Source organism: Venturia canescens, chromosome 1 (assembly GCF_019457755.1).
Source record: "Venturia canescens isolate UGA chromosome 1, ASM1945775v1, whole genome shotgun sequence".
Taxonomy (NCBI): Eukaryota; Metazoa; Arthropoda; class Insecta; order Hymenoptera; family Ichneumonidae; genus Venturia; species Venturia canescens.
This window is the reverse complement of record NC_057421.1, coordinates 27,008,815-27,035,000: the sequence shown is the minus strand read 5'-3', so window position 1 is coordinate 27,035,000 and position 26,186 is coordinate 27,008,815. Positions and strand designations below refer to the sequence as shown.

The 26,186-nt window shown below is 43.2% G+C and overlaps 1 protein-coding gene across 4 annotated transcripts in view; it reads left to right on the top strand.

Moving 5' to 3' along the window:
- Positions 1-26,186, top strand: part of LOC122411342 (uncharacterized) — a 181,254-nt gene that overhangs the window by 59,025 nt on the left and 96,043 nt on the right. For all 4 annotated transcript variants that reach the window (XM_043420101.1, XM_043420097.1, XM_043420089.1 and 1 more), the window contains exon 2: positions 404-537. The gene's annotated coding sequence lies outside the window, so the exon portion shown is untranslated. The remainder of the gene's footprint in view (positions 1-403; positions 538-26,186) is intronic.

The following is a 26,186-nucleotide window of genomic DNA, read 5'->3' as shown; positions in this document are numbered from 1 at the left end:
ATATATTTTCTTATCCCACAGTTATGGGCTAAAGTGCTTAAATATCAAGAGGAGGGAGGCTCTATCTTTACTGCAATAATACCGAATTCCGCGTGAGCGTTTTTCCATTCGAATTTATGCAATAATATGTTTCTGTATCCGTGGATCTATGAGGGTATGTAACGAGTAAGAAAATTTGCTAATAAACCACTGAATATGTACATCTAGCCATTTCGTATTTTAATAATCCGAACGAACGAGCGTATAAATCAACTTTTATGTGTTATTACAACGCCCCGTTCCTCCCCTCGTCTTTCTCCTCCATACTTTTCCCTCTCGGTCTCTTCCTTTTCCTTTCAATTTGGTGCCTTCCGTTCTGTCATTTTGTCTAATGAATTTTGTTTTTCTTTGACCATTTTTCCAGGATGCTTCTCCGCAGTGTTTGGAACAAGTCATCGGATAATATACGCGTTAGGGTCTCGTGTTTCTATGGTTTCCGGCGACATACTGCTAACGCGTCGTCCAGCGGAAGAATTCACCAGCGCACTTCGTACACGGGTGAGTAGCAGCAGCACGTTCAACCGCAACTCGGGAAAATACCACGTCCGTTCAGGATCCTGTTCTCGGGGGTACATACAGTCAATGCGAGCCTTCCGATACGAAATCTCCAAACGCCCGAAGCAGTTAACTCCTTTTTTTTCATTACTGCAAATTGATCAGTCGTTCAATCAATCGAAGATTGATTCGATAGAAGCAGAGTGCAAATAATTTTTCCCCTCGTTTCTGAGAGTTTTTCTCATCGAGTGGGATCGACCATGGGCATGAATCTGTCGATATTTTTTTTTAACGATTATTTATTTTTTTGTTGTCCAAACGTCGAAAAAAGAAGCTTAGCAGATCCAAAAATTCCAATTCTGCACTGCCTTTACGAGCATAAACCGTTTGATCGCGATCACCTGGTTCAGAAGATTTCATAAATATTTCAGCAAAATATCAAAAGATCTTATGACCGAATTTTGAACTTTTTTTCGCCAATATTGTGTCGGGCTATCGTTTGATCCTATCCGTTGTGCATTCGTATTAACTTTGACATACTAAAAAAAGCTGTTTTCTCATATCGGTTTAACCAATAAAAACAGCAGACCGTGCCGTCGACGCCATACTACGTTCGGTGGCAACTTCAGCGGTTGCTGCCTGCACGTTATTTCAAAAGATGCCCGCGTGTTTACATTTTTTCTCGCTGGAGGTTGTGTTGCTGATAGTTACTTTTGGCTCGTACTTTATTTTCTCGTATGTGCTTTTCGAACGATTTATCGTTAAAAGTTACGATAATCTGCAAAAAGTGTGAGATCAACATTTTTTTTCAAAACAACAAATAAACTTCCGACCGTGCCATTGCGTTTTGTTAAACAGAGAAAAGTTTGAGAAAAAAACTATTTCAGTGTTTGGTTTTTATGCATGATTAGAAGAGATTCATTGACGAATAAGCAAACGAGCGTTGTCATTGGTGATGTGCAATTTTCGGTCAACTTTTTTGTTTTCAATTCATTCAAATTTTTTCTAGATTTGCTATTTCCTAGTCGGGAGTTTTCGAAAACTGTTGCATGGAGTTTTGGTCGTAATAAAAACAAATTAATTAATTGTCAAAAGAAAATAATATTTCGTTTTATTCAAATAGTGAGTGTGTTTAATGAGATTTTGATTAATACTGAAGGGAGCGCTCGAAGATTTCCGATTTTGTTTCGACAATCGCTCAAAGCGCGATAACCGTACATACATTCAGCAAAAACAATTGTTTGTACGTTTCATCTGCATTTTTCGAAAACTGACCGAACCGAATGTCCCTGTTTGAACGAAGGAAGGTCAATCGTTTTCTAATCTTTTGAGTTGACAGGAAAAATCCGGTTTTTCAAAGTGCTATTAAAAATGAACAGACACACTTCGATCAAAGAATCGATTACCCTTAATGACGCTGAAGTTTGCAACGTTGGAGTCCAACGAAATGGTATTGAAAAACACTCGAATAATTCCAGTAAACCTCCAATTTTGTTCCCTGCTGAATTTGCAATTCGTTATTTTTCAAACTTAGCGTCGTTACCCTTACATTGTCCATCTTCAATGTTGGGAGAAAAAAGTGTCAATTAGTTTGCACCGAATAATAGAATAAAACGCGTTCCAACGAACAAAGCGTTTGGAGCAGTGCATACACGAGATTTTTCAAATACGTGCACCGAGTCGCTATCGTATTCCGATTCGCAAGGACATTAAATAACCTCTCATACAGTCTCATTGCGCCCTTTGAGTTTGGCTAGCGTACATATGTATGAGCACGTCGTGGCCACCCGTTCTCGTCCGATGGGTTATTAGTTATTTGGTTCGATGAGTTCTCCCTCGCTCTCCTTCTTTCGTCGTTGCGGGGCTACGGCGTGCAGTCTACGGCGTCATGGCGTCATGTGGCAAGCATAAAAACATCGATGCACGCTTCTGCTGCGCCGATATGCTTCGGGCCATGCAGTATATCCGAGGTGTATAGCACGTATGAGGCATTCAATATTACAAGGGCGTATTTTCGGGCTGGTTAAGTAGAATTTTCGCCGGAATGATGGTGCCCCCAGAATGGGCATTCATCTGTACACGCGCGCCAGTAAACACGCACACGGGATGCTGCACCAGTCTCTGCGTCTTTATCTTCCTCTCTCCTCTCCTCCCTCGCGCGATTTCTTCTTATACCCTACGGTAAATAGTGGTCACGTGATTATTAACATTTGCCTCTGGGACGAAGAAGAGCCGAGTGAAGAATCGATGGCAAAAAGGTTGAACGGAGCTCCAACGGAGGAAAAGAGATGGCGAATCATCGGAGGCTCTCTCACTCTCTCGTCGGGACCTATCCTTAACCCAGTGAACTTTTGCACCCATCAGCAAGCACCGTGTCTCTCTGGAGACCTGAACTCTCCGCGGCTCAGGCCCCCTCTCCTTTCATTTTTTACTTCACGTCCCATACAGTCCCATACGTATCATCGTGTGTGAGAGAGAGAGGAAGAAACGAACCTCGATTCTCGGAATATAATATGTGTATAATTCGAGAGTTGGCCATTATTAAAGTGGAAAAACGATTATAACCGGTTGTTGAGAGAGTGCGGCGGGCCGCGGCGGGGGAGAGAAGGGAAAGGCGGCGAAGGCTCATATAATTTTTATATGGTAATAATATCCGTTGCGGTTGTAGAATTTCGTGACTTGGAATTCATGATGCACCCCAAGGGGGATTCGTCGTAATGCGGCCTTTTTTCTTCTTACCTTTTCTCGAGGCTCATCTGTGATTTCTCGTGTATACATAACGTTTTTAAATAGCGCGCCGCAGCCGAATTCTGAGCGCTGCGGAAAACAGGCGAATCTCGAGCGTGGATATACGCCTTCGCTGTTTGAACTGTTCTTTAATAATCTGCGTGAAAAAGCTTCTGAACCTCTCGATATATTTCCCTTTCTGTCTACGCATATACGGAGAAGATAATCCAACGTGATTTTTTTCTTCGATGCTGTTGAATGCTGTCGATGCTGCGCGTGTATACCAAAGTCGAGATATTTCGCACCATCGCAGATTTCATATGCTACTCCGATTAACTGCTGACATTTGTAAAAGTTTGTTTTACCGCTTTGAGATCCGAAGTATACAGAAAAGAGAGCGAAAGGGAAAATAAAAGTTTGCTCATCAGTCGAAGGTTAGCCTTCGGGAATAATATAATCCCGTCTGCATTACTTCGATGCTCCGAGCTATTACAACCGGTTGCTGCACAAAATAAGTACCATATGTACACGTGTACTTACACCTTGACGAACATTGCATCTTTATGGCTGACTTTTCTCACGGAATTGCAAAAAATGTCTGGTTAAATGAGCTGTAAATTATAAAACAGGAGATGAGAGAGACGCACTTTATAGCGAGATTTTTACAAATTAAAATATTCTTCTTCGTGGCAAAACTCGACATTTTTTCAATACTTTTTTATTTGAAAAAAAAAAAAGCAGTATTACGACCGGGAGTGCTGTAATTAGAAATTGGTTTTGAGAATAGTTTTGAGAATTTTCAGTTCACAACTCCACGAAAAGTGTGACAAAAACGAAGGTGCATGGCCATAAGAAAAAGGGAAAAAGGTTAAAGGGCACAGTTCGCACGTAGTACCGCCGCATTCACGGGGTAAACGCGCGCACCGTGAGCGGAGCATAAATTCGCTTGAATTTATATTATTTTACTACCCCCTGCGCGCGATTTGCTAAATAGACTCTCGGAAATGCGCGCGTTTATTCGCAGCTAAAACCCGTGTAATTCTCGCATTTCTGCTACATCTCTCATTCGTTCGTGTGATTATATAATTATTTGAATGTTTCCGTGAGCTCGTTGATTGATGGGGGATAACAAAAAATGGGCAAAAACGAAAGCAGTGAACGATTATTTTGTGTACGTTGACGGAATATTCTTAATTGAATCTTGTTAATCTCAGAAGTAATGTGTCGAGGCTTGCACGAATTGATCGCGTATTTGGTTGAATTTAAAGAATAAATAAAAAACGACACTTGCCGTGGGACGTAAGAATTCTTGGTTATTTCACTCTTTCGAATAAACTCGAATACATCCAAAGTATTTAACATCCTGATAAATAACGTTGCAATCAAATACCAACAAGCCCGATTATCCTTATGAGCTGGGTTATTAATTAGCGACGCATGCGGATACATTCCCTGGTCAGCAACCGGTTTCCCGCATCATCGCGTATTATTTACAACGAAAGGGAGTCGCTCTCTCGCGTCCCGCAAATGCATCCGTACGTATAAATACGCGCAGGTACGGAAGAGCATTTAAACCCGTGTTCCGAAAACACCTGCATTCTTATCCATATAAATATGGTTGTGCGGTGTTGCTCCTAAAATCGAGAAATTTATGTTCCCGCCGGATAAATCGTCGTGTATCACTTTTCTACCGAAAAATGATACTAAATAACATCGCAGACATTTACCTCTTAACGAGTCAAAGCCGCCTTCTTTTTCAATCCCCCGTCCTACGGTGTAAAACTTGTCTTATTTCCTTGGGAGCAACAGCTTAGTGCCGGAGAAACGCAGTCTGGCTGCGCTTCCCTCTGTGTGCGTATATGTATGCGCGATATCGCATATAAATGCATTGGAAAAGCTGCAGTTGCAGGTCTGGAACGCGCAGCGTGCATCAGTTTCTTCTTCTTCTTCTTCTTCTTCTCGTCTCGGAGGAGATGAGCCTCGAGCTAACAATTTCACACAGTCTGTTGCGAATGTGTGTGCTTCGTAACACAGTCGAGTCAAGGCTCCGATCTTACGTATAATGTGTTGCCCCCAGTTCGTTTATGTATCCACACATTCGCGGACTTTTTCGCTCGTTGCATACCCAACAATACGTGTGTACATAAATAAGCCAGCTGCGCTGGCAGACGAAAGGGCGTAATTGAGGTCGCTCGGAGTGTACGAGTGCGCCGCGAGTAGCGTGCGCGCGCGTGTGTTTGTGTGTGTGTGTGGAGAAAGGTACGACGATCTACGTTTCAGAGAGAGTCAGGTCAATATTGACTGACAATGAAAATAAGACCTGGGGCCAGTTGGAGTACTGCGAGAGGGAGCTCGTGATTGAAGGAGCGCGGGAGAGCTAATAACGCGGAAGCTCACCGCGCCGATTGGCGAAACAGCCGGAGATGCTACAGACGTCAAGGGATGCTGCGCCGAGAGTATGAGAGGAGCCAGGAAGAAGGTTTACGTCTGCATCAGGTAGATCGCTGTCTGCATATTCAGCGAGAGATGGCAAAAATGGAAGGAGAGAGAGAGAGAGAGGGGAAACTGGTAGGCGAGCGATGGTTAAACCGAATCGCAACAAAAGGATCGTATACATTAATACCATTAGCGTGCATTCGTGTTAATTAGTATTAAGAGTACGCAGCTGCTCGTGAGAGCTAACCCTCTTTCCGTCCTCTCGCCAGCGGACCTCTCGCGATTACGACTTATTCATGATTCGTGCAGCCAAACTCTCCAATGCCGAAGCTATATATAGAAAGCTTAATATTAGTGCTGTTACGCTACCACAGCCGTTCTGCTGCTTTCACCGAAATCTCCTGTTCTGTAACGTTGGCTCTCTGCCTCCGACGCATACGCATATGATCTAGAGGGGGAGCTCGGAGCAAAGAAGAATTACAAAAGATAAAAGAGAGCTTCTTCGAGAAAATAATCGTTCTGGGATGACGCAGGCGATATCGTGGGAGCTTGTCGTCTTATCAATCCCCAAGATCCATTATTTCTCTTTTCGGGTCTCGCTCTCTTTCGCTATTTCTCTCTCTATGCTCGAGGGGCTGGATCAATGCTACATTATCATTTCTTTTGACCGTCTTGTCACATTAAATATGTATTGTGTACACGCGTATTTTGCTCCGACGAGGCACGATATATGCGAGCGCGCATCGCTCAAAAGAACGTGCTTCGGCCTTACTTATTTTTTCCATTCATATACTATATGCATCGCTGATTCACGACTGATTCATCCTACGTCTGTGTACGTATCGACTGTGCTTAACCAACAAAAGAGCCTTACTTTTGTTACATTTACACACATATGCGTATACAAATGTATAATATAGACGCGTGCGTTTGTGAAGGAACGAGCGTGTCTCTCTTTATTCCAAGATCGGGAGTATATCTTGGCGCGAGACGAGACCGGCAAACTCGAAGAGAGGAAGAGTAAACACAAGTGCGGCACAACGTCAGCCGCGATGAGGTGAAGAATGCTGCTGATGCGCTTGCTGGGATGCTCGGGAATGACGCGCAGGAGAGAATATGAAAAGAGACACTTTTATGTCCATTCTCTCTTTTCTCTCCCTCGCTCTTTTTATTCGCCTGCGCGCGCGCGCGTGCTCGTTCATTACATTGAATTCCCTCGGTGGGCGTGCTTTTGCTTTTTTACGGAAAGCTCATTGTTGAAAAATAATGGTGTCGTTAGTTCACCACCGCAGCAGGTATTTATACGCAATAGGGAGAAGCGCCCGCTCGTTTCTGCGTTGTGTTTTATCCCACCTGCGGACGAATCGCGAGTGCTAGAGGCGAAAGTGCACTCTCTTCTTCCATTATTGGCTCTGGTTCACCTTCTCCTTCTCTTTCTATCTCGCTAAAGTGCGAAAGAGCCACATTTTTGTATTATGCAAATACGCCACTCGAATTTCCCCTTTTTCCAGTACTTAAGCTCCTAAATTTTCACGCGTTTAACTCCCTTGCTATTCTATCTTCCAGCACACTTTTAAAGAGGTTACGTCATGAACTCCCTTTGGTTCTTGAGAACATTCTCTTCTCCAATTCTCCAATAACCTTCCGCCGCTTCGACGGAGAAAATGAAACGAAAATGTCTTAGGTCAGGCCTTTTTTGGTCCCGAAACTACGGGACTCGAACCTAAACACAAACACTCGTAGCTTCGAAATTCTATTCCGTTTTTAGTATACGGTCGCGTACACGCGCATTTCCCGCTGTTAACTTTTCTGACCGGTTGTGCATTATCTCTGCTATATACGACAGCCCGCGTGGAATCGTAGGAATACAATGCTCGCCCACCGTGTTATTACCCCAACGGCTTATTTCGCACCGTTACGGTTCCTGCTACTGTTGGTATGCCGCTTTCGACTCAACGTGAAAACTCTCTCTCTCTCCCTCTCTCTCTCTCTTTTACTCTCCTCTTTGCCATCCTCTCAACCTTTTTCTTTTTTTCTATCTTTTTCCACACCCGCCGCAACGAAGATACGTGGGAGAGAATAAGAGAAAGAGAGAGAGAGAGAGAGAGAGGGGAAGGGCACTAGATATGCGCATACATTATCCACTCGACTTTGGCCTCACAACCCTCATTTGCGTATACACCGTCCTCCATATACGCGCGTGTGCAAATTACCAATTTTTACGACTGCGTTGTTCCGTGACTGCACACACGTCAAGATCTACCTTCATTTTAACCAGCCGTGTATCGGTTATTCCCTGTTTTATATAGATGATATCTTCACTCTTGCTGCTTAACATTTTTCGTCCTCGAAATAGTCATTGAAGTCATTGAATAAAAAGCTGATGATTTCTATCTTCGTTTTTTGTCAACAAAATACGAAGGAAGATTCGAGTCTTGTTTCGTTTATTGAAATTCGTCATTCTCTCAGAGTGCGATTTTTTTCACATTTGTATTTTCATTTTATGATGTTTTGGTCCAGCATAAAATCATGTCGGAACGCATAGCCCGTCATGGTGAAGATTCCCACGGTGCTAGACAACGCAGTTGGAATGGGAAATAGGAGAATTGAAAATCCGCATGAAAACGCTTGGCTGTTTAATGGAGACAAAACAACTACGTTTCGAGAAGACTACTGAAGTTTCGAGCATGAGATTTTCATATACGAACAATCGGTGATCCATCATTCTCTCGATCCATTATTCATTTCTTCGTCTCTTTCTCCCTTCAGTTTTATTTCCTTATCATTCTCTTTTGTTGTTATCCAGTTTTTTCGAAAAAGAGTGTATCGGCCCGGGGATACCTCAGTTTCGTAATGGTGACAGCACGTTTATTGTGGTTTATTTTATCTTGGATAAGGAATAAAGAAAGTTTGCCGAAAAATAACTTGGAGCTCGATACGTAAAACTGGAAGAACGTCGCTTTCAATCTCCAAAGAATAAATCGTCACACCTTCGCCCATAAGGTGAACGAAAATGTTTTAGTATAAAAATCGATTGATGGGTGTTCCAAGAAGGGCTGAAAAATCGCTTCCAACACGTCACACAGTGTGTTTTTTTTGCATTTTTAAAATTAACAAGCAAAGATCTATCGCGATGGCTGCAAAAGATCGCGCGGTCTCAATCCCTCTCTTCTTGTGTTTCTGATTTTCATCGGTTGCGTCACCGTCAGTCTCGTTATAGGAAAGCCTTCGGAGTCACGTCACAGAATTTTTTTCCCGTAGGCCAAAATTCATTCCTGAGCACGAACTGTGCCATGGTTCCCGAGTAAATATAACGAGAGGACGCGCAAGAGTGAAAGAGAGCAGAAGGGCCAGAATGCGAATCCATGTTCCGCCGGGGATCGTTCCGTCCCTCATTTCGTTATATTCGTCGCTCCTCTCCATTCCTCTTTTCTAGAAATTCTATATTTTTCTCTTTTTCTATCTCATTCCATCACAAATTTTTCCTCTCATTTTTACTTCCTCATTTTTTTCCACCGTCTATTTCCCTAGCCCCCTAGGAGATGGGTGAAATTGCTGTCGTATATATTACTGTAAAGCAAACCAGCATTGCATCTTTCCTCTCTTCCTCGGGCTTCCCTCTCATGGAAATGCCAGTGACGTGTTCGAGACTCGGGCGCGTGTCTACCTCGGAGTACCATCACTTTCGTGTCTACCGACAATATAAGATGTCCGAGGATCTCATCTCATTCTCTTGCACTTCTTTCTTCCTCTTCTTCCTTTTCTATAGCTGCTCCTCTTTCCCATTCTCTCTGGGCGCATTTCACTCTTTCTCATCAGAACTCCCTAGCGCGCTAATTAGCTCCGTTACATGGAAACTCGCGCGTCCCAGCACGCCCCGTACCCCGAATACCGCTCTCCCTCCGCGCCAAACGGCACGTCGTTCCTTCTTCTCGTTTCTCTTTTATGGTCTTTCCTCCGCGTACACGATACGTACATACTCTGCGCCGTGTCCTTTTACTAGCGCGGAGGAATGATTTTCCTTCAAGGCTGTCTATTTTTCACAACCGTTTACCCAAGAATAACGTTTCAAAAATGTTTCCCGTTTTTTTGGGGAGAAAAAAAGTCGGTCTTTCTCCGTTATGGGTATATGACTTATTTCATAAGAACTGTGAAAAGAAAAACATTGTCGGGATGAATGGGGGAAAAAAAAAAGAAAAAAAAAACGGTAGAGGTACAGTTCGAAGTCGATGATTTTTTGTGCACCAAAAAACAAGGTTTTTCCTTTGATTTACAATTTTGCTTTTGGCTTCTGCTGAAGATTTTTATTTGCATCGGAGTTTAACTCCCAATTTTTTGCAACCCTTTCGCTAGCTTTGAAAAAGTGTAGGTTCTGGACAGGATTTTTTGCACAGAGAAAAAAAACTTGGGGCTCAAAATAGGGGATTCGCCTGTCCGGGGAAAAGCGTGAAGTATATATTGGAATAAAGTTTTACTTCCGGACACGTACTCCACGAACTGAAAAATTTTGACGCACCGAACTTTTCCCGAGGCAGTGAAAAAATGTTCCTGTGTTGAAAAGCTGCGAAAGCACATCGATAAAATTAATACGGAACGTTACGAGTGAAGCGTCTCTAGAATATCGAGTGGAGCCGAAGCGAGAACAAATATAGAGAAAAAGAGCGCCTCGAAAAGTTTAAAAGGAAAAACAAAAACGACGGAAAATCTGTTCATGGATATTTCGTGAGTGGGAAAAGCGAAAGATTTTAAGAGCCCTAAAGTAGACATTACTCGGTCGTTGGAGTGGCAAAGTACTCTCGTTGCACCCCTTCAGCAGCCTTCCCTCCTCGTTCTCTATTTCTCTCTCTCTCCCTCTCCCCCTCTTTCATATATAGCCTGGCATCATTCACGTGTCTTTGGGGAAAACTCGTTGCCTCCCTCGTGGTTAACGAATTCAAAACAATTGAATTTTTTTCCCTCTAGTGTTTTCATCGCTGTGTGTCGTTATACATTTTTTTTCCTTGCGATCTTTCTATCGCTCCGTGCATATCAACATCCCTATTCCCCCCAGTCCCAATATTTTCCTCCTTCGCGATCTCTTGACAAAACAACATCGCTACACCTGTTAATTATCGATCACATCGTACGTTCGGTTTCGAAGCGGAATAAAAATTCTGTGAAGCGCAAATCGAATGAAACACGCGAACCAACGAAGCTTCCCGTAAAAAGTGCTCTGGGGCTTTTGGGAGCAGACACGCGGCGGTACACGCAGATACGAAATTGAATGAAAGAAAAAAAAGCAAAATCGACGGTGTGCCTATCACACAAAACGAATAATGCGATACCGGCAATTGCTCTTTTGATTTTCAAATCAGCCAAGTTCGTCGGGGTTGAAAGGAAGACATTTTTTTGTATACAAACTTCGTGCACTCATAGCTTCACCATTTACGCTCATTTCTCGATCATTCCTGTTTCTCTGTTTCTTTTTTTACCCGTCTCTTCCTTTCGTTTTCTTTTATCTCGACGCGAACTGTTGGCGAGTGCAACGGCGCGCGGATTCGTTATAGATGAAAGAGGGAGTGCGATCTCTGGAGGGAATAAAAACAAACAAAAAGTGTTTACTCTATTATAATGAATGCATCGCTAACATTGTTTACATTCCACTAATGAATGCCGATGGTTTAAAGTTGCGCTACGAAAAACAAGAGCCTTTTTCGCCCTCTCATCCCCCCGCCCCGTTGCTCCCCTCAGTCTTCTCTTCAATTCCATTTTCGTTTTCATCCCTATTTTCACGTTATTCATCGTCTCGCTTCTCTCCATATTTTCCTCCCCATTCTTTTCTCATATGTGCGACTGTCTGCTAACCAAATAGATATTTGAGGGACGAATTTTTTCGCGAGAAATACCTTGGCACGAAATCCGGACCAACTTCTTTACTCCGCGAAATCACCATGGAAACGTCAACCGCGTTGCGTGTCGCGTCGTCCATCGTTGACGAGTTTCTCTTCGCTCAATCCGCGGACCCGGCGTCCGAACATCAGTCTGTCAGCAAATGCGTCCGCACCATTCTTTTCGATTTCATCGTCATTACGCGCGAAGCTATTTTTATTGAAACAAGAAAGTCCAGAATGAACAATGAACTTTTTTGTGACGCATACGAGAGTAGAATTCGCGTATTTTCGAACTCGAAGAGCTGTTCGGAGCATAAAGTTTAACCGAAAATTCGACATTCGATACTTTCATTGAAACCCTTATTTTTCCAACAAATTTTCTGAAACTCTAAACTCGAAATAGTTTCTACAAAATATTCAGTTCCATCGTCAATGTTTCTGCTCGGAAGTTTAATCACCAAAACTCTCTCATTTGGAGAATAAAATCGAAAATATGCTCGACTTTGTTTCTTTCAATCGTCCCTCCCCCCGGAGAGCTCTTCATCTTTCCAATTACTTTTAACATCGTTTTGGTATTTGTACGTGTGCATAAGGATATTTGTCATTGAAACTGGCGTGCTCACCGCTCGGAGCTTCGCGATGAAGAACGTGTGAGCTTGGGACTCCGAGCAGGTGTATTCGCCTCGGTCTCGCGCCTTTTTCCGTTCTCTTCGCGAGTTAAACATCGCCGTTTGTATTCCTGCGCGAGTTTTTATCTGCGACTTTATTTTTTCCGAACGTTCGTCTTCTTCGTACGACGCAGAGGAGGCGATAAGAAGCGGCGGCGTCGAAGAAAAACGTTGGGGCGGCTGAGACCTGTGCGCAGTACTTTAATACACGCGCGTCTGTCTCACGCTCCTGGCGAGATTCCAATTTTCCAAACCAATGATCTTAAAACACTTTTCTCCCGATTAGGTGTGACCTAAATCCTCTTCGTTCCGTGTAAAAGCGGATATATTGCGTTCACACACGAATATCGAGAGTGCGTGTGGCGTTTAACGTCTAAATTCAATTTTTGAATTTTCTAAGGTACTTTCGATTTTTGTGATCTTGGTTATTTCCAAAATTTGATTGGTTACGCTTCGCATATTCCGGGGCGGGGTTTTCTTTTTTCGATGTGGCTTGTTCTCGAATCGTTATTGCGAGAAGATTTTTCGAATTACGCGCAGCACCTGATCACGGCCTCCGAATCAGCAGTGAGGTGAAGCGATAGGAAAAAAGGGATTTTACCGCTCGAGGAAATGGTCAAATAGAAATCCCATCTGCTTTCATTTTTCAATAGAAAACCATGAAAACTGGCTCCGATAGAGAAGGGTCAGCGTTTTTCTGAACGTACATATGGTGGGTGTGAAAAGCCTTTGATAAAAAATTCATATTGACATGGGCATAGAGACAATGTGCTTTGGTCCGTTCCATCAAACTCTCTCGTTCCGGAGAGCGCTCGCGCAAATTTGAGCGACCGACTTTACGAGACGTGAAAAATAGAACGAACGCATTGTTATTCGCACTTGGTGTGCACGAGTGTTTTTTATTTCACTTCTCTCTCGTCACACTCTGTGCCTTTGTTGTTGTCCGTGTCACGTTTATCGGAGGTTTCCCCCATTTTTTCGTGTTCTCAGCGCCGCGTTAACGAAATATTGACAAACTTGTTACGTAAAACTTGGTATCGATCTGCTTGGATTTTAAACGTTCGTGTTCCTTATTGCGTTCCGCGTTACTGAATCTCGAGTGATTACTCGATTACGTGAAGGAATATAAGAGTCGGAGATCGTTGGGAGCACGCGACATATGTTTTCGCAGGTTCAAATAGGGATAAAAACAAAGCCGCGGCTCAGCACGCAAAACCTTTTCTAACGGAGGTCTTTTCTGTCGTTTTATTTCGAAGCTCTTTCTTATGCTCGAAAAAACAATTGGAGGAAAACGAGGTCACATTCATTAGTGAGGTAACTCCGTACGAACCAAAAGTACGCTCGTCTCATCAATTCCTCATTTTCTTTTCGTCCTAATTTTATGATATTTTTCGCAATCACGTGATGTCGTTTCATCCAGGAATACAGAAAAAGAGAGAGCGAGCCAGTGGGTACACCATGGATTTCGGGAGCATGCAGAAGGGGCAGGAACGTCAGAGACGAGGTTGGAAAAGGTTGGATGAAAATTTATAGTCGGGACGTTAGAGACGGTGTCCGAAATAATTGGTATACGCCGTATACGAAAAGTTGGAATCTCGCCAGAGTCGGGAGTCAAGGTTCGTCCTCTGTGTATGAATGTCTGTGTACCTTTTCGTATGATATACTTTCTCTTGAACCGCGTTGACTCCGCAATACTCTTCCGGTATATAGTGGCTTTTCTACGAGACACGTTAAATCGCTTTTCTCCCGTATAGCTTTTCGATCATACATATACATATATATTTGTCCGAGTATGTGTTAGTGTAAAAGGATACACGTTTTAAGCTGCACCGAGCTCACCACGAAAATTGAAACCTCGTGGATTAGTGTCGAAAGCAACGCGTCGGTATACGTGCTCCTCTATACGTATATGTAAGCCTGATAAGTAACGTGTACAGCTATATATATTCGATATTTCCGCAACCGACACGATTTAACTTCAATCTCATTGGCTAAAATTTTAACGTCCTTAATAATTTTTTGTTGACGCAGCCTTCTGGTTTGCGCTGCGGAGAACCGAGAATATATAATGATAATAAAATTTTCAAAAGAAAAATATAAGAGTAGCAGTGTAAAAAATGGAGTATGATAATATTTGCCCGGGTATAAAAAGGTTAATGAGAAATAAAAGATAGAAAAACGGGGACGAACATTTTTTCGTCCCCTTCGGTCCAGCGTGTTCGTAATCTGTGTATGTAGAAAAAAAATGAAAGAGAAGGAGAGAGACGCGGAGAGGAAGAGCGCTGGCTTCGCGTGGTAAATTAATTTAAAAAATGAGTAATCATATTTCTGACGAGGCGTGTATGCACCAACACATACGAGCGTATTTTCGCTTCCCTGACGCACCTCGTACACGCTTTCAGAGAAATTAACAGAGAGGGCAGGGAGGAAGAGCTTCAAAAGCAACGAAGGGCGGTTAATAATGCATCGCTTGCTTCCCACCGCCTCAACGGGGTAAGAGAATGCACGAGCTTAAAAAATATATGGAAAAGAGGAAACAGTTTTCTTCTTGGCTAAAAAGAATCGTTTCGTTTCCTCATTAGGAATGGTCCCTGCTGCGGCGACCCTCTGAGATCAGCACAGTTTCAATCCTCTGAATCATATTGGTTCGATCCGTCTTGAGGTTTTGCAGACTCCAGCCTCGGCTGAGCGTCCTCCTCGAAATTCAAACCCGAGAAAGAACAAAAGGACTGTAAAGTACTAGTGACTGCACAAATTCAACGCATTTGTTCGTGTACGGATTGCATAATGCTAAAAATCTAAACTCGCGCGGGAGCTAGCGCTCTCCGCGGATGTAGTTAGGACTCGCAATGTCATTCGGAAGTCTAAGTTTGTTGCAGGCACAGTTGAACTTTGTTTTAACAGGGGGATTGTTCAATGGCGTGTAAGCATACGCATGTATATATGCGTGTTTCGTGGATTTTCCTAACGGCGATAAGACTGCAGCGGGCAAAGAGAAGAGAGGAACCGAGTGAGAGATAAGAGAGACGACAGGGCCACGGAGAGACATCTCTGAAGCAGCATCAACTGCGGTGGCGTTGATGCGAGGGCGCAAACTTGTCGTCGTTTATGTATAATTTAATTCAGCTAATACCAAGAGAAAGAGAGGCAGAGCGAGAGTCTGCGTGTGTGTGAGAAAGAGGGGGAGGGCGCGAGACGAGAGTTGGCCATGCGGAAAACGGATTGGAGAGTTGAGTCTATCTTTCTCACTCGTCGGGGCACCACACACGACGTTCCCACAAGTCATATCAACTTTTACCCACGCACGAATAATATGATCGACGAGAGTTTGCTAATTAATTCAACGAAACAGGCACGCGCGTTCCTCGCTGTGTAAATACTGCGCGCTCGTCGTCCGTTAACGAACTTGCCTGGATTTTACGTAGACGCGTAAACAAAAAAATACCAGTGGATTCTTCGATACGACGCCGAATTTTGCAGCGTTCGAGTCCAACGAAGAACACTTGTAATTGAACAATTTTTTGTTAGAATTTTTTCACGAGTATCGGTGGACGGTGAGAAACTATGAATTTTACGAATTCGACACGAAATTGAGGAATAACTAGAATTATTGGAGGGTTTTTTTCGATCATTCCAACGTCATTCTTCGATGTTCTATCGAAACCTGATAATGCAGAGACGAGGAGGCTTATTTACTAATCGATTCAATCGAAATTGGATCGTATGTCAGTAGAACTCTCCGCATCGAGGGCCTGTATGAACATGCTCTTGCTTCGCTCCTCCCAACTCCCAGCCCAGCTCTCTACACTCTTGCGCTCCTCCCGCGGAAAACGGAAGCGCACAATGGGTCAACTGCCTCTGGGGAAATTACGCGGTTTCGTATTTTCCGGTAACCAACGATTCGTACTTTGTCTCTTCTTCTCTCTCTCTCTCTTCGCTTGATGCTGCTGCAGGCTTTCCAATGAGATCCTAATCCTCTCCTGGCGGCATGATCACAGAGGAACCCGCGGGGTGCCGTATTCAACTATCTTGGTTTCTCTCTCTCTCCTGCGACCGACTAATAAACGCATAGGGTACATTCCTATATCCAAAATATACATAAACCGGTGTACAGGGTTGCGCTTCTCTCACCACGAGTAATTCGAGATTCCGGCCATTTCCCAAATTCGTGGTTCACGTTCTCTCGCTCTACCTCTCGGCCGTTTTAGGCCGTCCCGTGCTCTCTCCGGCTGTATATATAAGCTCTCAAATAACTACATAAATAATCTTCCCACGCCACGTGAATTTACGATCGAGCAGTTAACGTCCCTCACCATCTCTTTCCTCTGCTTTCATGCCACCTTGTCAGCTCTCAATTAATACCACAAATTTTGCTCATACGTTAAATACTCAAACACTCTTATATAATATATTTTCGCGTTATTCCTCCGAGACGGTTAATACGATTATTATCAGTGCTATGGTTTTCTTCGGTGGGGAAATGAAATTGATAGACTTAGCACTCGGGAGAATTGCGTGATCGAGGAGAAAAATGAAGGCAACGACGTGCAAATTTCTTCTTCTAAACTCGTGAGTAAGTAACTCGTGAGTTTTTTTACCCTCGCCTGGTTTGTTTGTTTGTTTTTTTTTCGTTTTTTTTCTTTCATCTGCCTGACCCCAGGGAAAATAAGGTTTATTCCCGGTTTAATCGAACTGTACGTAAAACGTATACGAAGAGGTAAGGTAGATCGCCGATATTTTCGCTGGCACAGTGGATCTTCGTGCTGGGTGTATATGCGATATCACGCGGTATACAACACGGTACAACCCCCCCCCCCCCCCCCCCCCCCAACCACGTTGCTCTTTTCTCGTGGCCGAGGAACAAGACTTTTGATCGTTATACCACGCGAGAGAACCGGTAAGCAGAGAATCGAAGAAGTGTAAGAAAACGACGAAAAGAAGGATTATTACAGGGAATGAGGCCCGGAATAAATCGAAGATGAGAGAGATAGAAAATGAGAGCATGGAAAAAAGGGAGAAGGGAAGAAACGAAAGAAGAGAACGGGCGAGAGAAATGAGTGGGGCAAAGTGTCTGGAAGATTCTTGGGTAAGCAATGAACAGTGTTTTCATACTGTGCAAGATCACGAGAATGAGAGAGAGAGAGAGAGAGAGAGAGAGGAGGGAGAAGGAAAAAGCAAAATTGTCGATCGCGAGGCTCTCTCGGAGCTCTCTGAGTAATCGTAGCTGCGTGGCGATGGCCTCGGTTTTCCTTTTTTTATTCCTTCCCTCCGCCGCTATCTCTTTTTATTTCTCACTCTCTCTCTCTCTCTCTCTCTCTCTCTCTCTCTCTCTCTCTCTCTCTCTCTCTCTCTCTCACCCGTTTGTTTCCTTTTTTTTCCTTTCAAACTATCTCTCGTTGATATTCACCTGCTGTTGCCGTGTTACACTCGAGCTTACACGTTCCTACCGTCAATACTTACACGCCGATATTCTCTTTCCGACCTCTCCCATTCTCCGCTTTGTTTCCTGCTCTCTCTCTCCTCTCCCGTGTCTCTTATCGTTCTTACCGCCCTCTCGTGTTCCATAACGATAGAAAACCCGTACGCGTATTACTCTTGAATCCAAATTTTTCTTTTTTTTGCAGTGTAATATTTTTCTGGCCCCGTTACAGTATCATGAGAAAAATGTGCTATGGAATATAACAGAGAAAACGTAGAGGGGAAAAATCCTGTTAGACTATAACCAATTTCCAATAAACTGATTGGAAGTAAATTAACGTTTTTATGAAAGAGGAATTCGCGAGGCCCACCGAATTGGTTTAAAAGAATTTTCACAAAAATTCTTTCACCTAAAAGTAATCGTCAACATTTCATTGGAATAAGTGAAATAATTTTCTCTGCTTCGCTATATTCATGGTCTGATATTCCAGAGTTTTATTCTGCAGTCTATTAAAGATCTACGCGAAATGACTTGAAAACCGTTCACTCGCAGAGTTTTTCTCCGCTTCGTCCTTAAGTATATCTGTTTTTGTGGTACTGCGAAAATGGGGAGAGAAAACGATCCTGAGGAAAAGGATCTTTTGGAATACTTATCGAAAGTACACGTGGTAAGCGGCCAAGATAAATTCGATGATAAAAAGAGTAAAGGAGAGAAACGATAGTGAGAAAAGGGAAGAGTTTGAAGACCCGGTTGAATCTTCTTTCTTTACCCTCACCATTCGTCTCTCGAAAACTTTTCACGAGCGCACCAACACACATCGTGCACTCACAATGCTCCAAACGTAGATACGTATATGGATCTAATACTAGGAAACTTACGAGCCCGCAATCGCCCACCGAACGAGTCGATCGATCGAGAAATGGTGGAAAAAGGTAACAAAAAAGGGAAGAAAAAAAAGGGAGAACAGAAGCTTTTCGTCTCGTATCATCCGGTGTGTGGTACCAGTTGAAAATGGATTGGAAAACGTTTTTGACCAAGTTCCGTTGCGCCGCTCACTCTTTCCTCATTCCTTTCGAAGAGTGGATTCGAGATCTTTCGGTCTCTTCTCGTCTCCCTCCTTCGTTCACTTCACGACTTATTCGAGCTCTCGATGATAATACGGTTTTATCACGAGGTCGAGATGCTGGTTGAGAGGACGGAAAGAACATTGTGCCATGATACTCTGCGAGGTCTGAACGAATGAGATGGTTCCTAAAATTGTATAGCTTTTACTTTTATACAGAGTTCATATCCAGGAAAGATCAGATCAAACTTTTCCTCCAGTTCTTATTCCTTCTTCTCCATCTCATTCTCTTTCTCTCGTCGAATTTATTGAATTTATTGCACACACTGGAATGTCTTTCCGCACATATCATAAGAATTTTTCTCGATGAGCTGAAATCTTTTCATCGCGCGCGAGCACTCGCCAATATAAAACTTACTCAATCACCCCTTCCATGGTTTATCACGTGAAGATGCAATTTTATTTTTTTTCATCCGCGCGACTCTCGATCCAGCGAGATATACGACTCTCTCCTTCGTGTTGCACTAAACTTCATATGCGTTAAAGTCTCACGAATCGGATCGTAAAATCGTCATTGAAAATTTGGGCTTTAACGCGAATTATATCGATTCCGGACAAATACGAACACCAGACGTTTGTAAAAACGTTTTATATACCATGAAAGTATACGTATAAGAGTCATAAACATTAGGAGGATGATATGAGAGTGACAGAAGGAGAGAGAAAGATTGCTTACGGATACGCCTGGTATTATAGATTCTATCGCGCAGTGGATGTTACATTCACGATTGGATAGCTGTTTTGGCCATCTGCCAGTCCTTTCCCTCTTCTTCTCTCCATCTCCCTTCTCGCTCCCTCTCTTTTTCGTTTATGCGGCAACAGACGCCCGCGCATCGCGGGAGGCCAGCATCGCTCATGGGCGCAATGACTATCGAATTATTCGAGAGGTGCTTTCATTCTAAGATCTTTCCAATCTCATCCTCTCTCTCTCTCTCCCCGCAGCTCTCGTGTCTTCCATTCGTACAGCAATCGTTTCATTTCTCCATCGGTTTCTTTTCCCGAGACGTCTCAACGAATACAACATCGACATTTATTTTCTTACACGGGGCATTCCATCCCGAATCACTCGAATCAGGTTTTAGTAACGATTTATCCCCGAAAATCTTCTTTCAACTTTTAAAACGATCGAAAAGATGCGAGTTGAATAAACAAAGAAGTCTTGACTAGACCAACAAAATTGTTGGACAATTGACGTTGGGGACTTTCGAAATAATCTTTGCTTCCATCGAAAAGTCGTGAAAATCCTCGGTCACGAACTCCGGTCGAATCGAGTTGGAATGCCTCATACAAATGTGTGATATCTGTATGGAGATACGAGTAACCGAATACAATGTAATGGTACGTATATCTACGCCAACACGACTACTGTTAAAATGAAAAAGTCAGCTCGTACAATTCCGAATCGGCATTTCACAGAATCCTTTCATAATTAAGACCTCAAATTTTGGCTCTTGCACGGCCCAACTTTCTTGTGCCCACTCATATAATTGTGCCCGTTATTTCGAGTGAGGCGCGAGAGACGCAGACAGTTGTGAGGCAGGAATGAACAATCATTCTCAAAGCTTTATCGACAGTTTCTTCACAACCCCGAATTCATCATCGTTCAAAGGTATCGTTAATCCCTGATTACTGAATGATTGAATAACAGTAAACGATCTATTACGAATAAAGATACCGGGAAAGTAATCATGCATTTGAATAAAACCGATACTCGGTGTTGTCAGTGGTGGAAACAAAAACTGCCAACGATCCTCGTCCTCCTACGATTTTGAAACGCAGCGATCAAATAGCTCGAACAAGCTTCATTGATGATGACGAGTATGGATCGCTCGACTGGAATCACCTGGAATTTTCGAAATCGAAATTCTTTGACACACTTTGATTAAAAAAAGGCTCTGTTAGCCTCCGCAGCAGGAAAATTGGAAAAAATCGGCTAACAGAGCCTTCTTTCAGTCGGTCAAAATTACGCTGAAGTTTGCAACGTCGGAGTCCAACGAAATGATCCAAAAAACCCTTCAATAATTGGAGTAATTCTCCAATTTCGTTCCCTGTCGAATTTGCAATTCGTATAGTTTTTCAGGCTGGACCGGTACTCCGTAAAATGAAAAATGGGTCAATTGCAAATGTCTTTTTCCTTCATTTCGTTGAACTCCAACGCTGCAAACTTCAGCGTCGCCGGTCAAACTGTATCAAAGAATTTCGATTTCGAAATTACAGGGTGTCTAACGACCTGAAAAGTCATGAAAATTCTTAAATGTCATGAAATTACACTCGGACCTGAAAAAATCATTAAATGTCATGAAAAATTACCAAACAACCTGATTTTTTAAGATCTCTGCAACGCTCATTGTCATTGTCGATTTTTTGGTTTTCTTCAACATGATTTCAAAATTCGCGGGGTGGCGACAATGTCTGGTTCGTCAATACTCATCATCGATATAAAAACGAATATCGAATGAATAGTTTGTAAGAAAAAAAAGATTCTTTATTTCAAAATAAAATATCATTTCTTTGTTATTTTTATTGAATTTTTTTATAATTAAAAGATGAATAAAAAGTATCAGAACCATAAGAAAAGTCATGAAAAATATGACGCTGAAGTTTCCAACGTTGGAGTCCAACGAAATGATCGAAAAAAACTCTCCAATAATTCCAGTAATTCTCCTATTTTGTTCCCTGCCAAATTTGCGATTCGTAATTTTTCAAGCTGCACCAACGATTCGTGAAATAAAAAATTGGTGAATTACAAACGTTTTTTTCGTTCATTTCGTTGGACTGCAACGTTGGGAACTTCAGCGTCGTTGAAAAATTCCTGTTCCTTGACTTAAAAAGCCTTAAAAGTCATGAAATTTCTGTTCTGGTCAAAATTAGACACCCTGAATTAGCAGCTATCTCTCTCGCACTCACGGTTCCGATGTACCGACCGATCCGTCCTCTTAACTCGAATATTTTCATGTTCATATCCAAAGGATAAAAAAATCTTTCGCATTATGCGAACCTCTCGGAGTAACCAAGTTAATTTTCCATTACGAAGTTTCTCGAACCTTGGCGCACATCTAATGAATATACATCATTGGGAAGTGTTGCGTTCGAGAATTCAACATGATGCATCGTCCCAAAGCCGGAATATAAGCGATGCCGTACACACAAGGGTGACTCTGTTTACGTATATGTACCTTGTGTCTTCATGGTGGAGTGTGTTTATGTACCGTTTGCATTTGTTACCGTTGTGCAAGCCCGGTTAGCTCTCTTGGAGCACGTCAACAAGAAATCATACGACTATATGGGTAAGGGTGGTGTGTGCACGTAGCGTAGAACCTCCGGGGCAACTATCCCACAATTTTCGTAGATATAGCCGAGTCTTCCCCTGGCTAGACCTCCTCTGCTGCCCTCCTTATCATTCTCGTATGCCCATTCCAAGTGCAAGCTTGTATTACTGTACACATACAGCCTCGAATCGCTACAGATATGTGTTTATACCACGCAGTGTCTACTGTACACATGAATATCTTTATCTCTAATACTGCATGTAATACATAGGATACAGAATATGTAGGTGATAGACTCGTAGCACAGAGTCGGAAGCTTATTCGCCATGCCTAGCTCTGCTCCCGCGAGGAAGCCAAGAAAATCGTCGTCCGGAGTGAGGGTACCTGCATGTTGATAACGAGCGACCGCCTTTTTATCATCCCCTCCGTCCGAGCTCTGCACGATGTCCACTGTTACCCGAGGGATCTCATCGTCTCGATTTATATGTGCACACACGTATACACGTTGCCCATACTGATATTTTTCAAATGTGCAAAAGATAAAACTGTCAGTCCTCCCACTCGTCTTTTTCTAGCCCTCTGACATCTTGAAGAGAGTACACTGGTGCTTAGCTTGTCGAAAAAAATCTCGACAAAGACCGACACTTTCTGCTGACCTTTTTCGCCTATTTTTCAAACGGATAAGTTACCTCGGGCCTTTGAAATCAGGATTATGCAACTTTTTATATGCGGTTTTAAAAAGCGAGTGCTTTCGAGAGTCCAATAACTCGAGGGAGAAATACGCTTGTATCGATTTTCATTCGTGCTCGATCGGCTAGAAGTTTAAGGGAATTATTGGTCGGCTGGAGAAAGAAAATAAATTGCTTCTGAATTGGGATATTGGTCGAGATTCAGCTTATTCGTCAGCGCGGGACTCGGTGATTGCAGTCGCGACAGGAAATATTGTTCTCTCTTTGGCCTCCCGTTTGATTTTTCTTTAATTAAACGCGGAATTTCTAGGATCCCAGGATCTCGAATTCATAGACGTCGAAATACGGAGGTCTCTGGAGCTCGTGATGAAATTGTCGCTCGCTCGCTTCATTGAAAAAATATATCTCGACATATGCGTCCAATACAAAGTTGGTTCCTCGTACAACCACGCCATCTCTTGGAAATACCTTTCAATATGGACGCGTTTCGGTATCGTCTTTCGCTACAGCAGCCTCTTCGTTTTCTTCTTACCTTTTTCGCTCCATCGCGAATAACTCTCGTGCATGGGTTTCTTCTGAAGGGAACTAATACGTGTAAAAACGTCGAAGTTGAGAAAGAGTCTCGAGAAGAGAAAGAAATTTCATCGAAAAATTTGACGCATCTTTGAAAACGGGAACTCGAGAATTCAGTCCGATGCAAATTCCCTCTTCTTACTCTTCGAGCAAAAATGGAGCAAATATGCTTCTCCTTTTTCAACGACGCACAAAAGACCTTTTAGTACCGAATAGATTTTTTTTTAAACAAAAATCGTTCTTTTCCTCCTTTTCGGTTCTCCTGTTCAGCATTTTCGTCGGATTCTCTGAGCTCGACGAAGAATGCGAAGACGACGAAGAAGTCAAAAAAGATCACGCGGCGAATGCCGCAACCGTGATCCGCCGCTGACGTGACGGACTTTTCGGCCTGGACGCGGTTCTCAACTTTCTCATTTCCAGCTTGGTTCGTTTGAAAAATCGAAGCAGGTGATGAGCAACAGCAAAGAGGGTTGGCGCTCGGCCGGCTCGCGGGGAAAAGGGAGGGGTAATCAATAATCGATCAATTTACCATCCCTGGAGCTCGTTATACATATGTTAAACATGTAACTAATGGCTAGAGTGGGTTCCGTGCCCCGAAATATGTTTTAGTAATGGAACCTTTTGACTTTCGCGTGACTAAAGCACTTTTGCTACGGCACGACGATGGCGACGACCCTGCTGCCTCACCGTACAGTCCAAGTATTTGGGTCGCCCTTCGACGTGACCGTTAAATTCTCTGTTTTTCGGCTTTTCGGGCTTATCACTGAATCAAAACGCATTAATAAAGAAAAAAAAACGAGAGTAGTCAAAGAAAAATCTTCATTGGGGAGGTTTGTCGGTGAACACAAATGTTCCCATTTTTCTCCTCGCTCCTCGTGACCTATTCAAAGTTGGATAATAATTTTCCTATTGTTATCAAACTTTCCTGATGTTTCGATAAAATCAATTTCTTTGTTGTGGCGACTCAATCAATTGTATGCCCGCGAAGACTGTCGATTTGAAATCCGACACGAAACGACGTCCACATGCCCGCACAATCCAAGCATCAAAACAATGAAATCACTTGGCAATGTGGTTTGTGTTCTTCCGTCAAACTCGTAACCGCTTATTTTTTTTGACTCGACATTCTTCCTCGATGCTCTTACGACGTAACGGATTTCATTTCCGGTGAATAACGGCAAGGAGCACCAGTTAGGAAGCAATTAGCTCAACTAGGCATGGAGAGAACATTCCTCGATGTTCATACTCATCGTTTGCGCTCGCGCGCACGCCTACCTACAGACAAAGCGCACGAAATCATTGCGGGAGTATCGTATCCTGAGTGCGTTGCTGTTGGGCCATTCTGAAGTGAACTTTTGCAATGTCACCTGTGGCTGAATCTCAAAACTTTGTTAACAATCCGGCGATTCGGTGTTTAACGAGGCACTGCCGAACGGGAGCGAGAGAATGAGAAGGATCCAGAGACAGCAGCAAAACTGAGTGAGATATGGCTAATACGAAATTCTCATCTTACCTTATTCGAATATATGTTTCGTGTATATATAAACTTAACCGGGCTACGTTATGTGTTCCTTTATGGTTACTCGCTGGAATAGTGTCCTATGGACATATAGCTGCGCTCCCTCGTCGTCATTCCCGCGTCTTATGAGGCATCCTTCGGTACATGGCGTGTGTATACAAGGCTCGTTAGCTAGAATAAACAGTTATGGAGAACATACATATATAGACAGACGTATACGGGTTATAGGTACGTACGAGACCAGAGACTCAAAACCATAAGACACATCAGAAAACTAGCCGGTGGGATTTTTGCTCTCGCGAAATACCTCGCTGGCTCTCTCTCTCTCTTTTTATTTCTCGTTTCTTCGCTCTTCGCGCTGCTGGATGATAATTGCCGAGAACGAGACTGCCGTGTCCCGACTCCGTGTCTTACGTAACTGTGTATCGCCAGACATGCCTTTGGAGTCACACAAGACTTTGTCTCTCTTTCTCTCTCTCTCTCTGCCTTCGGATTGTCCTTCTTATGAGTCGGGCAGAAAAAATGAGAGAGAGAGAGAGAGAGAGAGAGAGAGAGAGAGAGAGAGAGAGAGAGAGAGAGAGAGAGAGAGAGAGAAGAAAAGGCAGGGAAGGAGTGAAGCTACTCACCACGAAAGGCAACTTATCACGCGGCCTGCGCTGATAGGATTACCTCGAGAGTGCGGGGATTGGCAAATCCGGTGAGTAAAAGTGGCAGCTGCTTCCAGCAGGCCATTCGCGCGTATTAAAGTACATGTATCTATATATCTATACAGGACTGTATGTAAGATTGACCAAGAAGCGAGTTTTGAATCGTCTCTTCGAGATGAATAAATTGTTTATTCTGTACGACTGTAGCTATACGTTAGATGCTGCTGGAGTCTCTTCGCTCGACACATTTTCCACGCTACTGCTCCATGCGAATAGAACGCGCGCGCGCGCGCTCTTTTTCATATGTACGTGAAAGGCGAAGGTCTCACCGTATTTTTTGCTATGATGCCGACTTTGCTCGGGTGGGAAAAAATCTCGCGTAACTGACCTCTTTTAGCGTTTTTTTTTTTTTTTTTCCCCTACGACTCGATAGCGACTCGCGTGTCCATAAAATCCAAGAGATTTGGTTATCCTCCTTCCTTCGTAATGAAATTGGTCGAAACTCCACGGGAATTGAATTAGAATATTCATCCGAATGAAATCGGTTCAGCCTCAACCGTATCTCGACGTAACTCGGTCTCGTCCAATGAAATCCCATGATGGCCTACTAATGTGACGAAAACGAGGTACACTTTGCTCCGATTAACATCAAAAGACTGGAATAGCGCACGGTTTACGGGTCTCCCAAATGGCTCTCATGCATCGGGGAACG